This window comes from Vicia villosa, linkage group LG7 (assembly GCF_029867415.1).
Source record: "Vicia villosa cultivar HV-30 ecotype Madison, WI linkage group LG7, Vvil1.0, whole genome shotgun sequence".
NCBI classification, from domain to species: Eukaryota; Viridiplantae; Streptophyta; class Magnoliopsida; order Fabales; family Fabaceae; genus Vicia; species Vicia villosa.
The window spans coordinates 30,778,922-30,791,513 of NC_081186.1; positions in this window are offsets into that span (position 1 = coordinate 30,778,922).

Genomic DNA, 12,592 nt, shown 5'->3' on the forward strand with positions numbered 1-12,592 from the left:
GTACAACATTTAATACTGACAGTACAAATATTACATACTATATTGAACAGTACGACGAATAAACGGTACATTTAAGAAATAAGAAATACTGCAAATTTCAGGAATGACGGTTAATGACCCATGCTATGAACAATAACATGTAGATGATTGGGAGTGCAACCATTGCAGGTCCACACTCTTCAGGACTATGCAGGCAGAAGAAAGTCATGATCACCGTAGCAATGGTGATGACTGTAAGAAACAGTGTCTCTATCCACTTTGCCATTCTTGTCAGGGAAGAAGAGAAAATAGATATGAGGTAGGAATTTGAAAGGTGAGTTAGAATTTGATGTGAGATTTTTATGAGAAAATGAGAGGTATTTATAGAATGGAAAGGAGGATAGAGACGTTGGGGAATGATGTGATTCCGTACAAAAGGAAAATTTGAGTGGAAGTAAGATTTGAAAGAAAGTGGAGATAGTGTTGGGAAAAAGAGAGATGTGATTTTTGAAAAAGAGATTTGAAAAGATTTTTGAAAATAATGGAATATAGTACAAAAATTAGTGGGAAACAAAAGATAATAATAATCTACTTGTTACCAGTACAGTCTGAGTTTCCTGATTCTGCGCCTGCAAAAAGATTTAACTCTGTACCAATTGCGTCAGTACTATTTATCTGTAAATAAATAAATAGCATGTGTGAAGTAATAAACAGTATTTGGCGTTTGCGTAAGAATAAATTCAACTGCAAGCCAAATTACTGTATAAGAAAAATTCTAAAAACTAAGTATTTCATATGTCAGGATATTTGTTGAAATAAAAATCCATGATTATATGAGACTCTTAATTTTCAGATTGGAGTTTTCTTGAAAAAAGATGCGGGCAAATTTTGGGGTATAACAGAGGGCAGGTAGTCTAAGGGAAGGATATAATAGTCATTAATCTTTTTAGGCATCATGCGAGGATACCTTAGCAATTGAGACAATCATCATGTTTCCGAGGCAACATCGAGGGAGTTTCAATAACTTTAAAGGCAGCAGGCAACATTGCTTTAGGTATCCTCGGAATCGAGGGACTTGACTATTTAGTATACTTAGAGGCAACAACGTAACAATATAAGGCAACAGGAAACAAGAAGGGTTACCCTAAAGGTGTGCGGGTGCACAATCATGCGGTTAACTTCGATGACATTTATCTTGTAATTAGGTGATCTACGTTCAATTCATGGTTACCACTCCCTAAATTACTAACCACGCAATAATAAAATAAAGGGGGAAATAAAATTTCCTACGCTATTACAATAAACACCTGCGGGGATGGGGGAAAGTAAAAGGCAGAAAAATAAGAGGGATCAATAATTAGTTTTGAACATATTCGAACGCTTTGATTTTCCTCGAACCCTCGATTGACTCTGAAAATTAAAAGGAAAATAATAGGGTGAGTGTAGGAGGGATTCATTGATTATTCGAGGCAAACCCTATTTTAGGCAAAAAGGCAAAATAAAGATTAAAACAAAAAAGGATTTAGAACTTAGCTTTTTTGATCTGATGGCGCGTGGCTGAAGGTTCATGGTTAATCCTGAAAATTAGCCACGAAGAAGAAAAAATGTTAGTGCATTAAAGATCTCAACAATTATAATATAACAGATCAAAAATTAAAATGGTAATAATTTAGGCCAACAAATAAAAGGCAAGGCAGAAAGCAAACTCTGAATGGGCCAAAAGTTAACCATAGTTAATAGAAGAAAATAGGTAATACCTAAACTAGGGCTAATGGGCAACACCTACCAGTAATAGAATTTTTTAGGATTCATGGAGAACAGTGATTAATAATCATGATGAAAAAATAGTTGATCAAAATAAAATCAGGATTTAAATTATTAAAATAATTAATTTAATAAAAAAACTAATTATAAACCTAACCCTAATTAATTAAAATTATCAACTTAAATAAAATTAACTAAAATTATTTTTATATATAAAATAAAAAAGGAGGTTGTATTTCAAAGAAATAGTTAGAATAATTTTTTATAAGAAAAACTAAGCAAAGGAATAAATAAATAAAAAGATTGATGTAATAAAAAATGAAAATAAAAAAAAATTAAAAGAGACTTAGCTCTAATTAAGTGTGATGAGCCTCTGATGGTGCATGGTGCAACTGCGTGATCTGGGATGATGGATTAATCATCCTGAGAATCTGATGGCTGCGAGAGGAGGCGTATGGTAGACCCTCATAGAAGGTGCACACGGAACCTGCATGATTAATTCATTGAAAAAATATGTTTGGGGTGCTGGGAATCGAACCCCAGTCATCATGATCACCAACACGCTTCCATTTGCCAACTGTACTGCTTCTGGTTGCTGATAATAATATCAAATACAACAAAGAAATATAATAATAAGGGTTAATTGAAAAAGTCAAAAAAATCCACTCAGCCTGGCCCCACATGAATGTGCGCGAACCAATGAGCAAAGGAGAGAGTGGCTGAGTTGGTTGACCAGCGAATCACGTTCTCCCACGCGTGGTCAAGGAGTCCAAGCTCCTATTCATTATCTTCTTCCTCTTGACCTGCGGTATTTCTTGCGAATGTAGCTTCGGAATTACCTGCGGATTTCTCTGCAGGTCTTTCTTCCTCCATGGAACCTGCAAAATAACAATAGAAAACGCATACACAGGACCCTGTCCACCTAATTCAATGGCTCTGAGTCCATTGGAGGCATTAGTTTGCCCTGAAACCTTCTGAAAATAGGAGTACGCAACAAACAAAGGAACTTTCCCTAATCTTGGTGAAACACCACCTGCGTGCCCAAGCTTGATTTTATCAGTTTTACTCTTCCCCAAACATTGCCATGAACTCAATCAAAGTATTAGATCGCTTAAAATCACGTTAGAATGTGAACCACGAAAACTTCAAGAATATGCATGAATATGTCAAACATGAAACTCACATATTAATGATTGTTATGTACTACAAAGAGTATAGAGTTGTTCTGCAGTACCTGGTGAACGAGATAGGATCAAGATTTGGCCCTGTAAGGGGTTGCTCCTTGAGAAAAGAATCTTTGCATTTTTCTTGATTTTCTTTGCAATTTGGAACCCTAGTCCCATCACCTTATTTTCTTCCCCTTATTCTGAATAACTTTGCCCTTATATAGAGGGAAGAATTAGGTTAAAAAGAATGGAAAGAAATCATGCCCTTGGAAAGATTGAAATTTGATTTGAATTAAGTTCAAAATTTTCTATTTTTGCACTATATCTTTCCTATCATCAAACCAATGAATTTCAATAATTTAAATTATATATAATATTCATGATTTAATTGGAAAAATAATCTTTGAGAATCCCTTGAATATCTTCATTATTTAATTAATTAAGTTTGATTTTTAATGGATAAAAATCAAAAATAAATGAAATAAATAAAAGAATAATGCATGGATTGGTTTATTGGTCGTGGACCATGTTAGAAACAAGTTCCTAACATAAAAGGGTAAGCCCATTTAGAAGAAAATCTTTTTTTCTCAATATTGACTTTATGCGCTTTCTCCAAAATTGGTCAACTTCAACAAGTCATAACTCATTCAATTTTTGTCGTATGGAGATGTTCTAGGACTTTTTGGAAAGCCCAAGATGTCTTCTACAAGCCACTTTGGAACATATTTTGCATTTGGAGATTTTATCTTGATGATATAGCTCCTGACAAAAAACAGCTTTTTGCGATCTTTTAGAAGGACAAGTAATGTATGGGCTCATATCTCTTATGCGGAAGCATTTCTTGACCTTGGTCCCAACATCAAAGTTGTAGGGGATAAAATTTCCTTGAGAATGAGCTTTGGTTGAGGGATATCTGAGAAAGTATGAGAGAGTTATGGCTGGTCAAAGTTCGGTTGACTTTTACCTAGGAACCCTAATTTAGCAACTTTGTACTTTTGATGATTTCTGAGCTTTCCTTGATGCGTAATGATCAATCCTTGATCAAATGATGAATGATACTTCATAATGAGAATGTTGACAAAAAATCATAAGTTTTGACTGTGGTTTGACCATAGTTTGACTTTTAAGCCAACCAGTCGATTATTGATCGTTTGGACCATTGTTTAGGAGATAAGTGAGTGTGCCCGATTCTTGAGCAGTTGGATAAATGTTTTAAGGGAGATTACCTAAAAAGGCTGAGATACGTCTTAAACAAGACTCTCCTAGAAAGGCTCTTGGAAAGGATATGATACGTCTTAAACAAGACTACCTAGAAAGGCTCCTAGAAAGGATATGAATACATCTTAAACAAGACTACCTAGAAAGGCTCCTACAAAGGATATGAATCATCTTAGAAAAGATTACCTAGAAAGGCTCCTAGAAAGGATATGATACGTCTTAAACAAGACTACCTAGAAAGGCTCCTAGAAAGGATATGAATCATCTTAGAAAAGATTACCTAGAAAGGCTCCTAGAAAGGATATGATACGTCTTAAACAAGACTACCTAGAAAGGCTATGAAATGTCTTAAAGAAGACTACCTAGAAAGGTTCCTAGAAGGGATGATAAATGTCTTAGAGAAGACTACCTAAAAAGGTTCCTAGAAAGGATATGAAACATTTTAGAAAAGATTACCTAGAAAGGATGAGAAGTTCTTTGATTGTTTCTGAATTATCTTTGAAGAAAGACCCGGAATGAAGTATCTGAATTGTATTTGTCTTGAATGAGTGTTGAGATTGAATCGTTGATACGATTGTATTTGCACCGCACTTGGATGATAATATTCTTTTGATTATGAAGTGACCTGAAAAGGAAAGATTAGTTTTATGCAATGTCATGATGCATGTATTGAGATTATCGAAATAAACGAGAGTATTGTATGTTATGCATGTATTTATGAATGATACAGGGATGGACTATATAGTCGGAGCATATTGATAACTCTTGTATAGCAGCTGCTACTTAAGAAAATAAATCTCTGTGTGTTACTGGAGAAGATGGCAAGAGGATTGAGAATTCCTGTCTTTCGTTAGATAATATCTAGCTGGGGATTTTTTATTTTGCTTGGGGATGAGAGAAGCTTGAGTGATCTGACCCTGATGTACCTTGGGGACAAGAGAGGTGAATAACCCTATTTGGAGAAGAGAATAGTATCGTGGAACCGGCAGTGTCGAAGATGTAAACTCAGTTGAGGAACTAAGTCTTTGTTGGGACGAGAACAATTGAAGATATCTTCTTAATGCTTACTTTGTGGGGATATGATCCTGTGTAACCGGCTTTGTGGAAAGGCATGAATGCTTTGAATATTGCCCCCAGTGATTTATAGCTCTTGCCATTCCTGGACTTACATTGATTAGGACATACCACTGAGTAGTGATCAAGATGTCAAACTGGACTTGCATATATTTGCCCCTGCTAGTAGGGACTTTTTGGGAAGATTCGCCTCGCGAGGACTTTATGAGATGTGCACTATGGGCGACATGCCCCTGGTAATCCTAGGCCCAAGACAATGTCCCATGTTGATTAGGAAGTAGCTTCAGATCTACTTGGATGCATGCCCTTGATTGTTTTGGCATCCTTGAGAGATTCTCGGAATCTTGACTTGATTTCCCCAAATTGATCGGGAAATAGTTTGAAACCCACTTGGGATGCATGCCTTTGACTATTTGGCATTTGAGAGATTCTTGGAATCTTGACTTGATTGCCCCAGATTTATTGGGCAAAACGTGTCATGCCCCTTGTATACGTAGGAGACATTGCTTCTTGAAGTGATATTTGTTGGTCGGGGCAACTTTGAGTCATTAGTCATACCCTGTGCAAATTATTTCTGTTGCTAACATTTGAAATTATGAAGCAGAATATGTTTAATAATGAATTCATGAGATGCAATGCATACGTATGTCTTGAGTTTTTGAAAAACATTAAAACAGGAGATGTAAAAGCGTGATGTGATTTTGTAAAAACAAGATATCAACTTAGCATTTATGGCAAACCTTAAGGAGTCAGGATACCTTTTTGGGGACATTATGCTTTCGAACTAACCACACTTTAGTTTGGACTTTCAAGGGTTGTAACGTGGCTTGGTTCACGGTTTAAGAAACAAAGGATAATGGCTCGAAAATTTATTTGTACCCAGCCCAATCTTCGTGATGTTCTTCGATCCTATGCTCAGTTAACTTTGCGTTTAAGCCTTAGCAAAGCTTGAGGTTGTAACCTTGACATTTGATGATGGTTGAAGCACCAGAAGTTTATTTGGACAGTCAGTCGTCCTTCTTTTGTAATTCTTTTTGCTTTCGTCGAGGATTTGTAGTGACCTCTTTTTTTGACTTTGTTGCCTCTAATTTTTGCCTGAACTGTTTATTTTGAGATTACGGTCAGCGGGATGTTTCTATTTTTGATAAGTCTCCTTCATAGGTTTTGACTTTAACTTTTTTTTTATAGATGTTGACTGCCTATCTTAATGATTCAGGAAACTATCATTATTTGCGTAAACGACAGCTAGTACAATTGAGTTAACTGAGTAACTACCCTGCCCCAGGTTATGATTAAAGGGTTTCAATTTGCACGTGAAGGAAAACTTCTACACCTTAGGCTCAAAGGGGTTGACGAGGGATTAACATCCTTATATCTCCACTGTTTAGGAATTGAAACAATGCCTGTACATCGTCAGCATAGTCTGTTCAAAAGCATACTGTGTGAGGTTGCAGTATCGTTTTCGTCATCCTCCCTAAAAAGGCTTACAGCTTTAGCAGGAGTTGAGTATCATAAAACATATGCAAAATAAAGATGCAATTTAAAATGAGTTATAGCGAAATAATTTTTTCAAGACAAACGTATGCAATGCACTGATGATGATTATTGAAACAGATAATGTCTATCATAAGTCGAATGTTTTAAACAAACAAAAAAGAAACTTGCAAATGGAAGTAGATCTAATGATCCAAAAGTTCGTCCGTCTAGACATTAATCAGCCTTGTCATGGTTAGGCATGGGAGCAGTGATCTCCATAGGGGTCTTAGGAGGATTGAAATCAGCATCGATCATGTCTTGGATCTTGATCTTTAATGCCCAGCAGCTATCGATATCGTGCCCGGGACTATTGGAATGGTAGGCACATCGCACGTTTGGATTGTGTTTAGCAGAGGAAGTGTTGATGTGTTGAGGAGGATCCCTCAAAGTAATCATTCCTGCCTTGAACAAATGTTACAACGCCTGATCTAATGACATGTTAATCTTAGTGACTCGACGCTTAGGTGCGCCTAGCTTGTGTCGTCATTGTGTAAGTGGTGTAGAGATTCAGAGTATCCAGGGTTTGAGCTTTCAGAATGTATATCTGATAAGAATGTTTCAGAACGTCCGGGGTTCAAGCTTCCGGAATGTATATCTGATTGGAACTTTCAGAATGTCTGGGGTTCAAGCTTCCGGAATGTATATCTGATTGGAATGTTTCAGAAGTCTGGGGTTCAAGCTTCCAAAATGTTCATCTGATTGGAACTTTCAGAATGTCCGGGGTTCGAGCTTCCGGAATGTATATCTGACTGGAATGTTTCAGAAGTCTAGGGGTCAAGCTTCCAGAATGTTCATCTGATTGGAATGTTTCAGAAGTCTGGGGGTCAAGCTTCCAGAATGTTCATCTGATTGGAATGTTTCAGAAGTCTGGGGGTCAAGCTTCCAGAATGTTCGTCTGATTGGAATGTTTCAGAAGTCTGAGGTCAAGCTTCCAGAATGTTCATCTGATTGGAATGTTTCAAAAGTCTGGGGGTCAAGCTTCCAGAATGTTCGTCTGATTGGAATGTTTCAGAAGTCTGGGGGTCAAGCTTCCAGAATGTTCATCTGATTGCAACTTTCAGAATGTCCGGGGTTCGAGCTTCCGGAATGTATATATGACAGAGATTGATTTGTTGATGGTATTTGTCTGACTAGTTGGTCGACCTGGAAGGCAAAGTTAGTTCTATGTGACGTTATGAATGCAAATGCAATCTTTTCACGGATCTTTAGGAATTTAGTGAGCAACATTAGAAAATGATTTGGTCGTGTCTTTGTCTGAAGAATTCTGATTCTTGGACGTTCTTCTATGGGAATCAAGCTCACCATATCCAGTGGGTCATAGCCTCGTATTCGGGGATACTTTTGAATTTGAAGGTACATGGCTAGAGGAAAATAAATCCTCTTGCCCCTTGATAGGTGCCGAGCCTTTTAATTGGAAGGTATGTGGCTAGAAGAAAATAAATCCTCTTTGCCCCTTGATTAGGAATTCAGTCCTTGATAAGAGTACCTGAAATTATGCGCCCTAAATCCCTAAGATCCTTGAAAAGGTTAGTTAAATCATGTTATGTTATGATGTCATGATGTCATAAATGTTATGCGAATGCAGTTCATTAGGCACAGCGTGAGATAGTAAGGGCAAACAAGACCTTTAACAAAACCTGCAAGGAAACAAAGGTTAGTGGCAAACACAAACAAGTCACACAAGTGCCCTTAGGTTTAGAGGCTTGCATGAAGTTCGTAGGTAAGTACCCTCCCCACTGAAGTTTAGTTGGTTCAACCTGTCCTATATAAAGATCGGGTTCTAGGGAGCTCATATCATTGACCTTTCTCGAAGGCGCTTATCTCAGTTTGGCAATCGAATCACCAACCGAGAAGGTCCTGAAAGTCCAGTCCATATGAGTGTAGCTTCGAATATCAACCAACTTCAGTCGGAACCAAAGCCAGCCATCTCGCTACTTTCTAATAGGCCAAAGTCAAGTTCAACTAGGGTTATAGGGGCAAATCAGTGCTTAATGACACCACGCAGCAGACAAGTGTTTCCTCAAGTCAGATCCCTAGGAACACCAGAATAAACCAATTTCTCACACTAACGATGGCCACCATATCAACCACATCAGTATACGCTGTGCAGTCTCCTTGGTCTCATGCCATTTACCTAAGGTGCTCAAATCCGGGTTAGGATCTTTCACACAAGTAAATACCCAAAATAGCCTTTGAAATATAAAGCAAACAAATCAAACAATTTAAAGTGATCCTAGACTCTAAGGTAACCCCTCTTTTATTCGAAAGCATCCCCAGCAGAGTCGCCAGTTCTGTAATACGGTGAACTGACTTTATTTGAAATGTACAGTAAGCAAGAGTCGCCTCCGACTTTTATTTTATCCAATTTTAGGAAAGGCTAAAAGAACAGGAAAAGACCTTAAAAAGATTTTGAGTTCGGGGGGTAAGTTATACAAAGGGAAGGTGTAAGGCACCCTTTGTATCCATGGGATCTTAATTGCTTAGCTCACTTTATTTGAATTGTTTGAAAGAGTGTCATGTGTGAATAGTAAAAAACTTCGTTAAGGACTTTAGCTTGTCAATAAGCGTAACCTTGTTTTGAATAGTTTTGAAAGGAGGTGTGAAAAGTATTTTGAATTTTTGAATTTGAAAAGAAGAGCAAGCAATTAACAGCAAATACCCTAAGTTAGAAAAATTGTTCTTTTAGTCTTTCGGGCAAAAGGGTCTATTCATACCATGAGAGGGCAGGAAGTCTTTCAATGGGATATTGAAGGGTCATCGAGTTATCATTCGCCATAAGACTGTCCCTGGCTATAAAGAGGGCAGGTAGTCTAAGGGAAGGATATAATAGTCATTAATCTTTTTAGGCATCATGCGAGGATATCTTAGCAATTGGGACATTCATCATGTTTCCGAGGCAACATCGAGGGAGTTTCAATAACTTTAAAGGCAGCAGGCAACATTGCTTTAGGTATCCTCGGAATCGAGGGACTTGACTATTTAGTATACTTAGAGGCAACAAGGCAATAATATAAGGCAACAGGCAACAAGAAGGGTTATCCTAAAGGTGTGTGGGTGCACAATCATGTGGTTAACTTCGATGACATTTATCTTGTAATTAGCTGATCTACGTTCAATTCATGGTTACCACTCCCTAAATTACTAACCACGCAATAATAAAATAAAAGCATAAATAAAATTTCCTACGCTATTACAATAAACACCTGCGAGGATAGGGAAAGTAAAAGGCAGAAAAATAAGAGGGATCAATAATTAGTTTTGAACATCTTCGAACGCTTTAATTTTCCTCGAACCCTCGATTGACTCTGAAAATTAAAAGGAAAATAATAGGGTTAGTGTAGGAGGGATTCATTGAATATTCGAGGCAAACCCTATTTTAGGCAAAAAGGCAAAATAAATATTAAAACAAAAAAGGATTTAGAACTTAGCTTTTTTGATCCGATGGCGCGTGGCTGAAGGTTCATGGTTAATCCTGAAAATTAGCCACGAAGAAGAAAAAATGTTAGTGCATTAAAGATCTCAACAATTATAATGTAACAGATCAAAAATTAAAATGGTAATAATTTAGGCCAACAAATAAAAGGCAAGGCAGAAAGCAAACTCTTAATGGGCCAAAAATTAACCATAGTTAATAGAAGAAAATAGGTAAAAACCTAAACTAGGGCTAATGGGCAACACCTACCAGTAATAAAATTTTTTAGGGTTCGTGGAGAACAGTGATTAATAATCATGATGAAAAAATAGTTGATCAAAATAAAATCAGGATTTAACATATTAAAATAATTAATTTAATAAAAAAACTAATTATAAACCTAACCCTAATTAATTAAAATTATCAACTTAAATTAAATTAACTAAAATTATTTTTATATATAAAATAAAAAAGGAGGTTGTATTTCAAAGAAATAGTTAGAATAATTTTTTATAAGAAAAACTAAGCAAAAGAATAAATAAATAAATAAAAAGATTGGTGTAATAAAAATTGAAAATAAAAAAAAATTAAAAGAGACTTAGCTCTGATTAAGTGTGATGAGCCTCTGATGGTGCATGGTGCAACTGCGTGATCTGGGATGATGGATTAATCATCCTGAGAATCTGATGGCTGCGAGAGGAGGCGTATGGTAGACCCTCATAAAAGGTGCACACGGAACCTGCATGATTAATTCATTGAAAAAATATGTTTGGGGTGCTGGGAATCGAACCCCAGTCATCATGATCACCAACACGCTTCCATTTGTCAACTGTAATGCTTCTGGTTGCTGATAATAATATCAAATACAACAAAGAAATATAATAATAAGGGTTAATTGAAAAAGTCAAAAAAATCCACTCAGTCTGGCCCCACATGAGTGTGCGCGAACCAATGAGCAAAGGAGAGAGTGGCTGAGTTGGTTGACCAGCGAATCACGTTCTCCCACGCGTGGTCAAGGAGTCCAAGCTCCTATTCATTATCTACTTCCTCTTTACCTGCGGATTTCTCTACAGGTCTTTCTTCCTCCATGGAACCTGCAAAATAACAATAGAAAACGCATACGCAGGACCCTGTCCACCTAATTCAATGGCTCTGAGTCCATTGGAGGCATTAGTTTGCCCTGAAACCTCCTGAAAATAGGAGAACGAAACAAACAAAGGAACTTGCCCTAATCATGGTGAAACACCACCTGCCTGCCCAAGCTTGATTTTATCGGTTCTACTCTTCCCCAAACATTGCCATGAACTCAAACAAAGTATTAGATCGCATAAAATCGCGTAAGAATGTGAACCACGAAAACTTCAAGAATATGCATGAATATGTCAAACATGAAACTCACATATTAATTATTGTTATGTACTACAAAGAGTATAGAGTTGTTCTACAGTACCTGGTGAACGAGATAGGATCAAGATTTGGCATTGTAAGTGGTTGCTCCTTGAGAAAAGAATCTTTGCAATTTTCTTGATTTTCTTTGCAATTTGGAACCCTAGTCCCTTCACCTTATTTTCGTCCACTTATTCTGAATAACTTTGCCCTTATATAGAGGGAAGAATTAGGTTAAAAAGAATGGAAAGAAATCACGCCCTTGGAAAGATTGAAATTTGATTTGAATTAAGTTCAAAAATTTCTATTTTTGCACTATATCTTTCCTATCATCAAACCAATGAATTTCAATAATTAAATTATATATAATATTCATGATTTGATTGGAAAAATAATCTTTGAGAATCCCTTGAATATCATCATTATTTATTTAATTAAGTTTGATTTTTAATGGATAAAAATCAAAAATAAATGAAATAAATAAAAGAATAATACATGGATTGGTTTATTGGTCGTGGAACATGTTAGAAACAAGTTCCTAACATAAAAAGATACGCCCATTTAGAAGAAAATCTTTTTTTCTCAATATTGACTTTATGCGCTTTCTCCAAAATTGGTCAACTTCAACAAGTCATAACTCATTCAATTTTTGTCGTATGGAGATGTTCTAGGACTTTTTGGAAAGCCCAAGATGTCTTCTACAAGCCACTTTGGAACATATTTTGCATTTGGAGATTTTATCTTGATGATATGGCTCCTGACAAAAAACAGCTTTTTGCGATCTTTTAGAAGGACCAGTAATGTATGGGCTCATATCTCTTATGCGGAAGCATTTCTTGACTTTGGTCCCAACATAAAAGTTGTAGGGGATCAAATTTCCTTGGGAATGAGCTTTGGTTGAGGGATTTCTGAGAAAGTATGAGAGAGTTATGGCTGGTCAAAGTTCGGTTGACTTTTACCTAGGAACCCTAATTTAGCAACTTTGTACTTTTGATGATTTATGAGCTTTCCTTGATGCATAATGATCAATCCTTGATCAAATGATGAATGATACTTC